Below are 14,158 nucleotides of genomic sequence, written 5' to 3' on the forward strand. Positions count from 1 at the left end.
AAAAAAAAAAAAAAAAAAGAAAGAAAAAAAAAAAGATTTAATAACCCAAATACTTTGGCAGGCAGCAACATTTAAACAAAGACTGGAGTTGCTTTTTTCCTTTTTTTAAACAAATCTTATGGAAATTCTATATCCAAATGCATGTTACCCTTTGATCTTAAACACTTATTTCAACAATACTATTGTTTCTTTAATACTGACTGTTTAATGGGTACAAGATCTTTAAAATTCTGTCATTTTGATTTTTTTTTTAAATCTTGTCCTGTTTCCAAGAGACCCTCACTGTCTTATATGACTTATGCATATGTTCCCTTTGGTGATTCTAATAGCCTGTAAAAATGCATTTTGGTTATTCCTACTTTACTTACTTTGTCCATTCCCTCCATGCTTTACACGTTCTTTTATTTACTGCCAGTTCTTTTAGTTATGAGTCTGTATTTCCATTTTATCTCATTATGGATTTTTTTTATTGCTTATTACTTTGATTTTTTATATATGATTAAAATAAAGTAGGGGATTTGACTGACATTCCCTCAGGCTGGTGTTCTTAAACATAAAGCTAAGCGCTAACCCTCTGAGAAACTGTTAATTCCTGAATAGTACAATAAACAGGGTCAACACTCAGCATCTATCAAGCCGTAAATACCACTGATAATCGCCATCTGTAAATCCAACTGGTAAATTATGAGAGGCATTCTATTAGAGGCCCCGGTCTTAGCAATCTAATTGCTAAGTGAATAGAGTTCCATACAAGTGGACAGCTAATACATTGAAATGAATTTTATCATCAGTGCAATATAAATTGTTATTGATTTTGAGTTTATGTTCTTTCCTGTTTAGTCTAAAGATTGATTTTTCCATATAAAGTAAAAAGTGGCTAGCTTGGTAATGCTTTTAAAGCTTTAGAAATATATGTATTAAACTGAATCTTTGAAGTATTATTATGATTATACTGTTAGCAATTACTAAATAGCTGTAGTTTTCAAAACAGATGAGTTAATATTCATAACTGCTTAGATAGAAGTGCTTTCTTGAAAACTCTTCATGCAACTTCATTCCTGAATTCCCTTGACCTTTGCACTCGGTTTATAAACACATATTTTTTGACCTACTCTGCCCTTTCACTGAGTCTCTTCACTGAAGAATCATCAAGAAATACGGATTCTTCCAAATGCCTTATGTACACATATTTTCATTTCCAGTGATAGTGATCTACTCCAGACCTACTGCAAGTTATCTATCACTGCATAACAACACAACAGACACTTAGTGATTTAAAACAGCTACCATTTCATTTGTTCATAATTTCATTGTCATCAGCTTGGTCAGGGCTCAGGTAAATACTTTTTCTGCTGGCTTTCCTGGGATCATGTAGTCATGGTGGCTTCACTGTGGCTGCGTGGTGTTAGAAAGCCTCACTCCTGTCTGGCTGGAAGTTGGTGCTGGCTCTTAGCTGGACCATGTGTCTTCAGGAGGCTAGCATGGGCTTTGTTACATGGTGGCAGTGTTCCGAGAGAATAAGTCCCCATGCACAAATGCCTTTCCAGTCTCGGTTTGTGTCATGGTTGCTGATGTTACCTTGATCAAGGCAAGTCACATGGCAAGCCCTACATCAGTGTGGGAGGGGACTATGCAAGGGCACGGATACAGGGAGATGTGCTTTATTAGAGGCCCTTTACTATTACAATATACCATAGCTAGGGGGCTGGGACAGCATTAATACATTTTCTCAGGTTCTTGTCCTGCTGTCCTTCTGTCCATTCTACATAACCACAACTGGATAGTCCTTTTAAAATGCCAATTATTCTGTCATTCTAGAGCTCAGTTGTTCTCAAACTATGATAATTTTGTTGCCCAGGAGACATTGGGCAATGTCTGGAGACATTTTTTGGTTGTCACAATTGTAAAGGGGGAGATGATACTCGCATCTAGTAGGTAGAGGCCACAGATACTGCTAAGCATCCTGTGATCCACAGGGCTAGTTTCCCATGATGAAGAATTATCTGGCCGAAAATATCAATACGGATAAGAAAGTCTGCACACCCCCTCCAAAAAAAAGAAACCTAGCTCATACACTCCCAGAGGTTCCCCAGTAAAAAGAGAACCAAGGGTAAATTCTTCATCTGGTCATTCATAGTCCTCTATCTACCTTTAATCTCTCACCAGGGCTCCTACAATCCCCAAATATGCCACCCTTGATTACATAACTTATGTTAATAGTGTCTTATTGTCATCACAAAATGTAAATATCAAACACCCTTTAGCTTTCCTCTCTTTGGTCTACCAAACCATTTCCCAGACTGAGTGGAAGAGTTGAATCTTGCTTTTCCTACCAAAGTTTCCACAATTTCACTGTGACCTGTCACTTACAAGGACATTGCTTAGTTTGTATTATGTCAGCTCAAATATGGTTTTATTTTTCAAGTTACAATTGTAATCCATCTGGAATTCAATTTGGGTCAGGTGTGAGTGATTTGTAGATTTAACTTCACTATTGTTCTGGATTTCTACCTAGTGTCTCAACTCTCACTATCTCTTCCCCATGGATTGAAATGTCACTTTTAGCATATACTTAATTCTTCTATTTGGGTTTCTTTCTGGACTTTCTAGTCTGTTCTATCAAGAATCACGCACATTTCGGGGCGCCTGGGTGGCTCAGTCAGTTAAGCGTCCGACTTCAGCTCAGGTCACGATCTCACATTCAGTGAGTTCAAGCCCCGCGTTGGGCTCTGGGCTGATGGCTCAGAGCCTGGAGCCTGCTTCCGGTTCTGTGTCTCCCTCTCTCTCTGCCCCTCCCCCGTTCATGCTCTGTCTCTCTCTGTCTCAAAATAAATAAACATTAAAAAAAAAATTAAAAAAAAAAAGAATCACTCACATTTTGAAAGGACTCTTCGGCTTACAAAAATATTCCTAAAGTTCCTATTGGATCATCTTTTGTATTTTTAAGTGTTTGTTTATACATCAGTAAGTACATGGCAGAGAAGATCATGGAAAAGAGAAGGAGGCAGTGAAGCTTAGGACTAATCTGTGAGGCACAAGCACAAATTGATAATACATCTGAAACTGTCATGTAAATCAGTGAGAAAAAAAGTTGATGTATGGGAAGAGTAAGGAACCTCCTATGTATCTAAAATGTGAGATGCCTCTGCAAAGCCACTCAACAACTTACTGAGGAATGCTTTTGAATATACCAGCAATATACTCAGGGGAAGGCCAGGGTTATATAATCTGTCTCTAATTTTTCAAGAAAGAGAGGGAAGAAAGAAATAGGAAGCATTTCTTTTCTATTTTAGTATCCAGAAACAGCTAGTGAGAAATTGGAGATAACAGAGCAACCTTTGAGAGCCAGTGAATCAGTAGGTAAAGAGAGCTTGCCTGTATTTATCAGCATGACTTTGAGATAGATCGGCTTGCTCGGTGTCTGCTCAAGGATTTTAAAAATCAGAGATAATCTTGTTAGAGTGTGTTTCTCAAAACAGTGAAAAGATATTATTGTGAGCAAATACAGTTCTAAAATACACACCAAAAAAATTGGAAAAGAATCCTATATCTGTTCTTGGATGAGATAAAGAAAGCTGTTTATACTTGTTTAATCTAAAATTTCCTAAATGTATTTGACTATGGAAGTAAGGTTTTTGGTTTTGTTTTGGTTCTGTTTCAATTTCTGAGGGCTCTCCACCAAGTTATCGATCTTGAGAACATACTTTGGGAAACCTCTCGATAGACAATGACCAGGGTGATGAATCATGAGAAATTCTCCCTTGCCACAGTATCAAAATTGGCCCAATTTCCTATAATGGGGAATGAGCCCCACCCCTTAACCTCCTCTTCACCCAGTAAATGGGAGAGGTTTTTAATGAAAGCCTGTTGTTATCTATCCTATAGGATTTCCTTCAGGTACAAGAGCGTTCCTCAAAGTCACTTAACACTGCAGTTACTCTCAGAAAGATCCAGTAAGCCTGTTAAGATGGAACTAGATATCCAAGTAATGGCATACCACTGAGGGACCAATTAGTAGGTTCAGACAGTCTCTCAAACATATGCACCCTGCGAGACCTTGAGTCTGCGTTCTCTCATGAATACTTGCCATGGCTTGCTGTTCCAAAGGAAGTTACAGGAAATTTTTGAAGATTTTACAAAAAAGAATGTGTCAGCAAATTTACATCGTGGTGACTTAATTAATCGTTATGTAAACTTGAAAAAAAGAAAAGAATAATGTAACACCCATATACCAAGAAATTGCAAATGTGAACATTTTATCAGATCTATTTTTTTTTTTAGAAAATATAGCATTACAGAACCAGTTGAACGTCTTCTTTGATTGTATGTTGTTTCTGTAATCAGTATACAGCATTGTTGTGTGTGTGTATGTGGCAGTTAACAGGCTTTGGTAGGTCTTTCATTATAAAAAAATTAAATATCTCTATAATGCTCTAAACAGTATAAAAATATTTCACAAACCAGAGCAAGGTAGACCATTCGGTACTAGAATTGGGTGAGAAGTGTCGAGTTTCAAACTTCTGATCCCATTTTTTGATGACCAAGCAAAGCTCATATGTCATTTTCCCACATTAAAAAAAAACTGTCTCATACGTACATCTTGTTTCACTCAGTCGAGACAAAAGTTTGCATTTTATATTATACATGCAGGTAATGGAAAGAGAAATTCAGTGCAGTGAAAATACATCCATCTCAGTTCAAATTTTGGACAGTAGAAAAAAAAAAAAGGCCAACTGTGATAAACAGAACTGTCCAACAGCCCCCAAATTCCCATTCACTGCTGTATATGTTCCATATAATCCCTTCTTTTTCACAGTGAGCAGATCTTATGAATATGATAGGATAATCACCCTTGTGATTACATTATGTTATATAAGACTGGGCAGTCTGGAGTGAGATTCTCCTGCTCATCTTGAAGAAGTAGCCACCATGTCGTGACAGGACTCCATGGCTAGGACCTCAGAGATTAGATTTAAGGTGATTAGTCTTTTCTAGAGTTTCATGTAAATAGAATCATTCAGCATGTACTCTAACATGCCTGGCTTCTTTTGCTCAGCATAATTATTTTAGGTTCGTCCATATTGTTTCATATTTCAGTAATTCATTCCTTTCTGGTAATGCATAGGATTGCATTATACAAATACACCACATTGTGTTTTATCCATTATTTTGATGATTGATATTTGGTATAGTTCCAGATTTTGACTATTATGAATAAAGCTGCTGTAACTATCCCTGTACAAATCTTTGTAAGAAGAAACATAGGTGTCCATTTCCCTTGGGTAAATTCCTGGGAGTGAGATTTCTGGATCACATGGTAGGTTTATGTTGAACTTTACAAGCAACTGACTAAGTGTTTTCCAAAGTGATTGGAATTTTACATTCCCACCAGCAGTATAAGAGAGTTCTAGTTGCTCCATATTCTTGCCAACCCTTAATGCTATCAGTCTTTTCAAATTTAGCCGTTCTATGGGATGTGTACTGGTATCCCATTGTGCTTTTAATTTGGATTTCTCGGGGCACCTGGTTGGCTCAGTCAGTTAAGCGGCTGACTTCAGCTCAGGTCATGAGCTCACAGCTTGTGGGTTCAAGCCCCATGTCGGGCTCTGTGCTGACAGCTCGGAGCCTGGAGCCTGCTTTGGCTTCTGTGTCTCCCTCTCTCTCTCTGCTCCTCTCCCACTCGCACTCTGTCTCTCTCTCTCAAAAATAAACGTTGAAAAAGCATTTTTTAAATTTGCATTTCTCTGATGACTGTGATATTGCATAACTTTTCATATGCTTATCACCCATTCTTGTATCTTCTTTAATGAAATGTCTGTTCAGATCATGTGCCCATTTTTTATTAGGTTGCCATCTTACTGAGTTGTACATGTTCTTTCTGTGTTCTGGAAACAAGTCCTCTGTCATTTAAATGTACTTTGAAAATCTTCTCCCATTCTGTGCTTTGCCTTTTCGTTTTCTTGATGGTGTCTTTTGAAGGGCAGATGGTTTTAGTTTTGATAAAATCCAATGTATCAATATTGTATTTTGTATTTATATTTTTGTGACCCATCCAACAAACCTCTATCTACCTAGAGTTGCAAAGATATTTATGTTTCCTCCTAGAAATACAGATTTCTCATTTACTGTTGCATCTATGATCCATTTCAAGTTAATTTTGTGTACGGGATGAGTTTAAAGTTGAAGTTTATTTCTTCCTATATGGGCATCCAGGTCTTCCAGCACTACTTTTTGAAAAAAGTAATCCTCTCCCCATTGAATCACCTTTGTCAGAAATCAAATGACCATACATGTATGGGTCTATTTCTGGACTTTTTATCCTATCCTATTGGTTTGTACATTTACCCTTTCACCAATACCATATGGTCTTGATCACATTGCAAGTCTCAAAATCATGTAGTATAAGTCCTCTGGCTTTGTTATTCTTTTTCAAATTTGTTTTGGATATTCCTGGTCTTAGGGATTTCTATATAAATTTTAAGATCAGTTTTTCAATTTATACATATATATCTGGCATTGTGGTTGTGTTTGAATCTTGTAAGTCAATTTTAGGATAACTGATATCTGAATATTAAGTCTGCCTATCAGAGAATATGATATATCTCTTGTTTATTTGTTGCCAGCATATAAAATGCAATTGATTTTGGAATTATCACAAACTTGTATTCTGAGACCTTGCTAAATTCACTAATTAGTTCTGGTCACTGTTTGGTAGAATTCTTAGCATTTTCTCCATATGCTATGCTTCTTCTATGGGAATAAGAGGATAGTTTTACTTCTTCATTTCCAATTTGTATGTGGTTTTTTTTCCTTACTTTATTGCACTGGTTTGTACTTCTAGTACAATGTAGAATTACAGTAGTAAGAACAGATCTCGTTGCTTTGTACCTAATCACAGGGGGGGAATCATTCACTCTTCCACTGTTAATTATAATGTTAACTGTAGGGTTTTTTTTTTTTTTTGTAGATGTTCTTTATAGGGCTTAGGAATTTTTCCTCTATTTCTACATTGCTGAAAATATTTATCATGGGTGGATTTTACATTTTGTTAGATGCATCCAGCATCTACTTAGATGATAGTGGTTTTTTGTTCTCCTTTATCTTGTTAATGTGATGTGATCTTATATTGATGAATTTTCCAATTCTAACCCAACTTTTACTTTCATAGGGTTTCAGGGACTCTTCACATGGTCTCTCCCTCAAGATAGTTGGACTTCTTACATGGTACCTCAGGACTCCCAGGAATGAGCATTCAAAGAGTCTTGGGCCAAAGCTGCAAGCCTTCTTTCATCTAGCCTTAGAAGTCTTAGAATATTAGTTCAGCCACCTTCTATTCACCAAGCTAATCACTAAGGCCAACCCAGACTCAAAGGAAAGGTAAGTAGTCCTCATCTCGCAATAAGAGTCCTCACCATGCAATCATATTTCATCCTTTACATATCCTTCACGAGGTTAGACTTCCAAATTTTAGAGACAAGAAAATTAAATCTCAGACAAAGTGATCACAGGACTAAAATCACACAGCTACTAAAACTAGCATTCAAACCCAGATCATCTTATTCAAGTTTGCTGCATGTTTCCCCCCATAGTGCAAGTAGCAAATGCTGTCTTGCTCTGCCCCATCCCCTTAGATTCCCCTGGGCATGTTCACAGCCAGCCCCTGTGTCACATGTTGGAGGACTGCCCTCAGGCTGCTAGAGTTTGCTTGGCTTGTGTGTCTACAGAGCTGTAGGTGCCTGGGAAATTTGTATCTTCTCTGAAAGTAGTGGTGTTCAAGGCCCCTCACTCTCTATGTAGAACAGCTCCGAGTTGACCTGCACAACCTTCAGCATTGGGACGGAGACAAAGTCCCCCACTGGGTGACACTGCTTGGTGTCAGTGTTGCACCGTTGCTTATCCTCCTTCCCTTCACAGTTCTACCCACCCCACTTCCCTTGCCTTCCACATGCACATGAATCCTCATCCCAGTGTCCAGGTAACCCAGCCAAAGCCATGCACAACTACTTCCCTGGCATGAAATACTCTCTATAGAGACTCAAGTCAAAGGGCATGGCCTCGTCTGGAGTTTGTGAAAGGATCCCGTGGGATACATGGGCCCCTCGGAAGCCACCACAACGCCCTGACACAAGTCCTAAAGAAATCAACACATTTGGCATTGCTGTATTACATATAAAACAATGGTGCATACAATTAAATATGTATGAGATATGAAAGAGAAAATATCCCTCCCAGAAGGTTGGGATTGCAATTAATTAAATACATCATAAATTATAATTATACATTATAAATGAATAATACAAGCAAGAAAAATACCAATATTTAAAATTTTGTACTTTTTTACTTTATTATTACGGGGGGTATAATTGTGTGGCATACAAAAGTGTATTATTTTTGATGAGATGCCACCACTTCACATGGAATTATTCCTTGATTATCTATCTCCACCTTAGCTCAAAAATAATTTATATCTCACTTTAAGTGGGAGAATTTTCTGGGCATATTTTACTTCGAATATTTTCATTGACTATTGCTAGAAATTCTATTTTCCTGAAAACATTAGCATGTAAGGGCAGAAGTGTCATGAAATACTTTGACTCTTTTATAAGCCTCTTTTATTTTACACAGGTCAGAAGTGATGGTGCAGCCATAAAGATGGAGAATTTTCAACCTAAAAAAAAGGAAAAGACAAGACCCCAGATTATGTGGAGTGAATAAGTGGAGCCTATATCCTAAGCATGGTAAGCACATGAAAAGTCTTTAAAATAACCTTGACTGGTACTTTATGTTTCTCAAGGGGAAAGATAGCATCAAATTTGAGAATAACAAGTACATTTTAAAAATCTGTCACATTAGTGAGGAATAGTAAGAATATCTGAAGTTGAAGACCAGCTGCATTCTGAAGGAAAGGGTGTGTTCAGTTCTACTGGGATACTTACTGTCCATAAATAAAGTTTTATTGGAACACAGTCATGCCTGTTCACTTTCATGCTTCAAGGGCACAGCTGAGGAGTTGCAACAAACACATATGACCTGCAAAGCCCAAAATATTTATTCTCTTTCCCTTTACAGAAAAATGTTTCCAACCCCGCTCTACATGAAGAAGTGAGAGAAGGACATGTTTCATGTATTCTCATAGCACAAGTTAACATAATGCCCTGGCAAAGAAGCTCCTTCTTGTCAAACTACTCCTCTACCTTTATGCCTCTAAAAATTCCTCAGATCCAATAAAAACATAATATTTCAACAGACAGGAAAAGAAGTGTAGTCATCACAAGGGAACAGTGGTAGCATGAAGGAAGAATGGAAATTCTATTGATGGTGACTTATTTAAAATTTTTTATTAAAATTTTTTAATGTTTATTTTTGAGAGAGAGAGAGACAGAGACAGAGCACAAGCAGGAAGGGGCAGAGAGAGAGGCAGACACAGAATCCAAAGGAGGCTTCAGGCTCTGAGCTGTCATCACAGAGCCAACAGAGGGCTTGAACCCATGAATCATGAGATCATGACCTGAGCTGAAGTTGGATGCTTAACTGACTGAGCCACCCAGGTGCCCCTACATTTTTTTTTTATTAGAGAGAATGAGAAAGAGAACACAAGCAGGAGAGAGGGGCAGAAGGAGAGAGAGAGAGAGACAGAGAGAGAGAAAGAGAGAATCCCAAGCAGGGTCAGTGCTCAGCACAGAGCCCGACACAAGGCTCAATCCCATGACCGTAGGATCATGACCTGAGCCAAAATGGAGTCTTACACTCAACTGACTGAGCCACCCAGGTGCCCCTAACATTTTTTTTAACATTTTTTAAAATAAAGGAACACGGACCAACCAGAATCTTGTGCCATTGTCTGGTTTGTCTCATTGTTAAGGTTTTCAGTTTCTCAGTATTTTAGAAGAATCCTATGATAAATTCTTCTCAGAATTACCAGGCATCATTTTAGAAGGCAAAAGGGCCATATTTTATGGTGCTTTCCATTTTTCCTTCCCTGCCAGAAATTCCAGCTTAACATTTAGTGTTAAACTGTGGCACTCACCTTAACCTCAGTTCCATTTCTCCTTTTTCTCCACCTGGTTTCTGATCATTTTTTAATATAATTTTGAATTGTTGAGAGGTGTGCTTGTGTGTGCACATGTGTGTGTGTATGTGTGCACTTAGCTATAAAAAAGTCTCAAAGCCTTTTGGAAAGTAGGCAGGACTTAAAATTATGAATAATTAGGAATAATTATAAACACCTATTAGGCAGTTGTGTGCATTTTAATGTTGGCAATATTGGAATGATAATCATGTCAATATTTCCTTTAATTTACCACTTGTTTTAGAGCTGCTTAGGACAGGCTTAACTTTTCCCCAAACTTGTATTCTAACAAAAGACAGATCATGTCCTAAGACCACAATGGATTTCTTCCTAAGAAAGCCTATGAATTTGATCTCAAATGCTCAAAAATTACTTTTAGCTCCAGGGAATGCAATGTGTGCACTGTTATATCAGAGATACATTTACATTCATCCAAAATAATGGAGAAATGTACATTTCTATGTGATATGAAAGTAGTTCCCAATTTTATAATGCAAGATGTTAAAATATTAATCTTTTTTTAGACTAAGAAAGATTAAAGCTCCTGTTCCCAAAAGTACAAAGTGAGACAAACTAGATCAGTCAGATAGAGATCTATAAAATTCTAAAACCATTCCTATTCCTTTGGAAAGCATTATGTAATTCAGTATTCAAACGATGAGATACTCAAATAAGGCTCTTTTCACCAATACCCTGGAGTCTCGGCTTAGCAGTGAACTAGGACACTAATTTTTTTACTAATGTAGTAATTGGAAATACAGAATCAGGATTTGTAACGTTGTTACATGTATTCTTTAATTTGAAAATCTTTAATAAAGAAGATGGGTGAATAAAGTAAAAAGTAAGAGGTCACATTTGCAGTGAGATAGTGGAAGAAAACAGAATTCTTTGCCAACCAACATATTTGTTAAGAATACCATTTCTTTAGAGATGATTTATTAAAATAATGTAGATTCCATTATATCTTTTAAGGTCCCAACTCATATTTCCTAGTAATAAATTAGTTAATATTTTATAAGATATTACAATCCGCACACCAGATTTCCTCAGGCTGTTCCATTATTTTGTTTGTTTCAAAACCTGAAAAGTTCCAGGGCTCCATACAGAAATATTTGTTCTAGGGATTCCCCCATTTGTTCTATGGATTCCTCTATTTCCCGAAAGATTAATTCCTTACAAAAAGATCTTAGATTTCATTCAAAAAGCTCAGATTTCATGGACTAGACTATGATTAACCAAATAGTTCTTGAAATATGGGACATATGAAATGGTAATTTCAACTCTGATAACTCCTCGAATATTTTTCTTTCCCTGGCTTGTATATCGTTCTGGTAAATGGTGTTCCAAGGACAGAGGCCAACATAACTGAAAGGTATCTAAGTTTTTCTAAGTATTTTTTCCTGAGCTTTTTAATGACTACTAAAGTACAAAGGAACTAATATAATTTTTGCAATAAGAGAGGTCATGAAAACTTGGTTTAGTCTTAAATAAAGTTACCAGAAGCTATTTTCTGGGAAATATTTAATGATTGCTAGAACTCTGTGTCAATAAAATGATAACAACCTTGGGGATTTATAAATAAGCATAAACCAGTGCACAGCTCATATCAAGTTTCCTCTTTATTTTATGATGACATTTAAGACTGAAAGAGACACAGTGGGCAAAAATCAATATTCTCTTACCGTCTACAGTTTTTGCAAAGTTTTTTAACCACATCCAGGGTGACATTCTTGCAGAAACTGAGTTTCACACATTCCAAACTAATGTGACAATAATTAGCCAATGAACAAACTCTGGAAAGGAAAAAGAGAATAAAAAGTTATTAGAATAGATAGTTAAATGCACTTTTTACAAAGTTTTCAAAAATTCAGCCCTCAAATTTACCTTGGCCCTGCAAGTCCACTAACCCTACCCTATCCCTCCTCACCTCCTGGTCCTGCCCTCCCAACCAGGCTGAGACTCCAAAAAGAACTCCCTGAAAAAAGTACACACAATGAACACACCTAATAAAATTTCCAGACCAAAACCAAACAAAAACAGTAAAGATGACAGGAACAAAGATCTAAAGATGTAGATTTTACTTTGAGATTCTTAGAGAAATGGTAATAGTAGATAAGTCCAGAGAGTGTTATCATTTTGATGCGTATTTAATAATAATGAAGTAAAAGTAATTATTATGTTAACATCTGACACCAGAATTACTCCCAGAAGGGAACCATCTTTGGGATAATGTTAGACTTGTAGAGGAAAGAATCTGCAGGACAGCACATGATAGTTCTGCCACTTTTCAGGGACCGGGATGGGCTTTTCTTCCCCCTGATATGTGGGTAAAGAAGACCATTGAGGGGAGAGAGATAGAAGGTAGAAAAACAGAGAGAAGGGCTGTTGCTGAGACCCTTGAGGATTAGTGAAAGTGATGTAGGCCCTTCTTAGGGTTCCCTGAAACATTTCTCCTGACTTTTGCTCACAGATGAGCTCAAAGAAGAGGCTGAGTTACTGTTGTCCATGTGAGAGGGAGCAGGACCCCAAAAGGCAAGACAAGAGGGAACGTGAGGGTATAAGTCTCCCCCAGAATTTGTCAAAATCATGGGCATAGAATTTTGACAACCTCAAGATGTTTACCTAGATCTTGGGAGTAAAAAGGCCTCTTCTAGGACAAGGGATCCCTGTATACCATAAATCACTAGTTCTCAAAGGATGGCTCCTAGACCAGCAGCATCAGCATCAGCAAGGTGCCTGGGTGGCTCAGTCAGTTGAGCGTCTGACTTCAGCTTAGGTCATGACCTCACGGTTCATGGGTTTGAGCCCTACATCGGGCTCTGTGCTAACAGCTCAGATCCTGGAGACTGCTTGGGATTCTGTGTCTCCCTCTCTCTCTCTGCCACTCCCCTGTTTGCACTCTGTCTCTCTCTCTCAAAAATAAATAAACATTTAAAAAATAAAAAAATAAAAGAAATTCGGGTGGGGAGAGGCACAAGGGCTTCACTCCTGACCCACTGAGTCAGAAACTATAGGGGTGGGGCTCCCAGTCTGTGTTTTAACAAGTCTTCCTGGTGATCCTGACGCACATAAACATTGAGAAACTGACCTTCGTTGAACAATGGTTCACAGCCTTGGCCACATATCAGATGCATCTTTGACATGATTAGCAAATGCTGATGCCAGGGAATCATTCTCAGTGATTCTACCAACCTAAACAAATTATACTTCTAAGAAACAAACTGTTGAGAATAAGTCTATAAAGTCAAAAATCTCTGGTAAGCAGCACTTTTAATTGACCTTATCGCCGGGTTTCCTAAAAATAGTAATTCTGATTTAATAGAATCCATGTTCAGTATTTATGGCCTCCAAAAGCATTAATTCTTCTTTCCATTTCAACCTTTCCTGTTAGTCCAGTTACCAGGTTTTCATAGAAAAATTGGGTGGGGGGGGGCAGCTGTAGGAAGGCAGGTAAGAGCAGAGAATAGCAAGAAGGAAGGCAAGTTAGGGCAAGTAGGTTGTAGCAAACATATTTCCACTTACCCAGAACTATTGCACAAATGGGACAATCATCAATGTCAGAAACAGAAGATGGTCTCGTATAGATATGGCCATGCCAACATTAAAGACAAAGTAAATTTCAAACTTAAATCCTAAGTGTTATCATCTTTGCTCTCCAGATATAGACCCGGATGGTATGTGTGGCCTATATGCACTATCAAAGATGACATGGGTTGGAGATTGTGAGTGTTTCACATAGCACACCATGGAGAGTGCTCCTGATGTTAACAAGGGCAAGGAAAAGCTGCTGTAGACTGTCCTTGAAATATTTCTCCAGGTTTCATAATGGTGAGAGCAATATATATATAAAACCTCTAATTTCTGTCCTTGCATTTAAAATGGACTTTTTCTCTAGTTTCCAATTAATAACAAAAATTGGAGGACTTTAAATGTCATGATGATATCCATAAATACTGAAATTCTGATATCTCTTTGGATTCCACTGAGTGATTAGGCCAGTGCTATCGAAGAACTAAGTCTCCCCTATAATAATTATGAAAATTCAAAATTCTTCATAGTGGGTTTATTCAAATTGAGTAATGATAATTT

At 37.5% G+C, this 14,158-nt stretch overlaps 1 long non-coding RNA gene across 1 annotated transcript; it reads left to right on the plus strand.

Moving 5' to 3' along the window:
- The first annotated feature begins 7,064 nt into the window (after positions 1-7,064).
- LOC125935392 (uncharacterized) lies at positions 7,065-13,901 on the plus strand. The gene is made up of 3 exons (XR_007461659.1): positions 7,065-7,377; positions 8,626-8,738; positions 13,729-13,901. It is a non-coding gene; the product is annotated as an uncharacterized LOC125935392 (long non-coding RNA).
- The last annotated feature ends 257 nt before the right edge of the window (positions 13,902-14,158 follow it).

Source organism: Panthera uncia, chromosome D4, assembly GCF_023721935.1.
Source record: "Panthera uncia isolate 11264 chromosome D4, Puncia_PCG_1.0, whole genome shotgun sequence".
Lineage (NCBI taxonomy): Eukaryota > Metazoa > Chordata > Mammalia > Carnivora > Felidae > Panthera > Panthera uncia.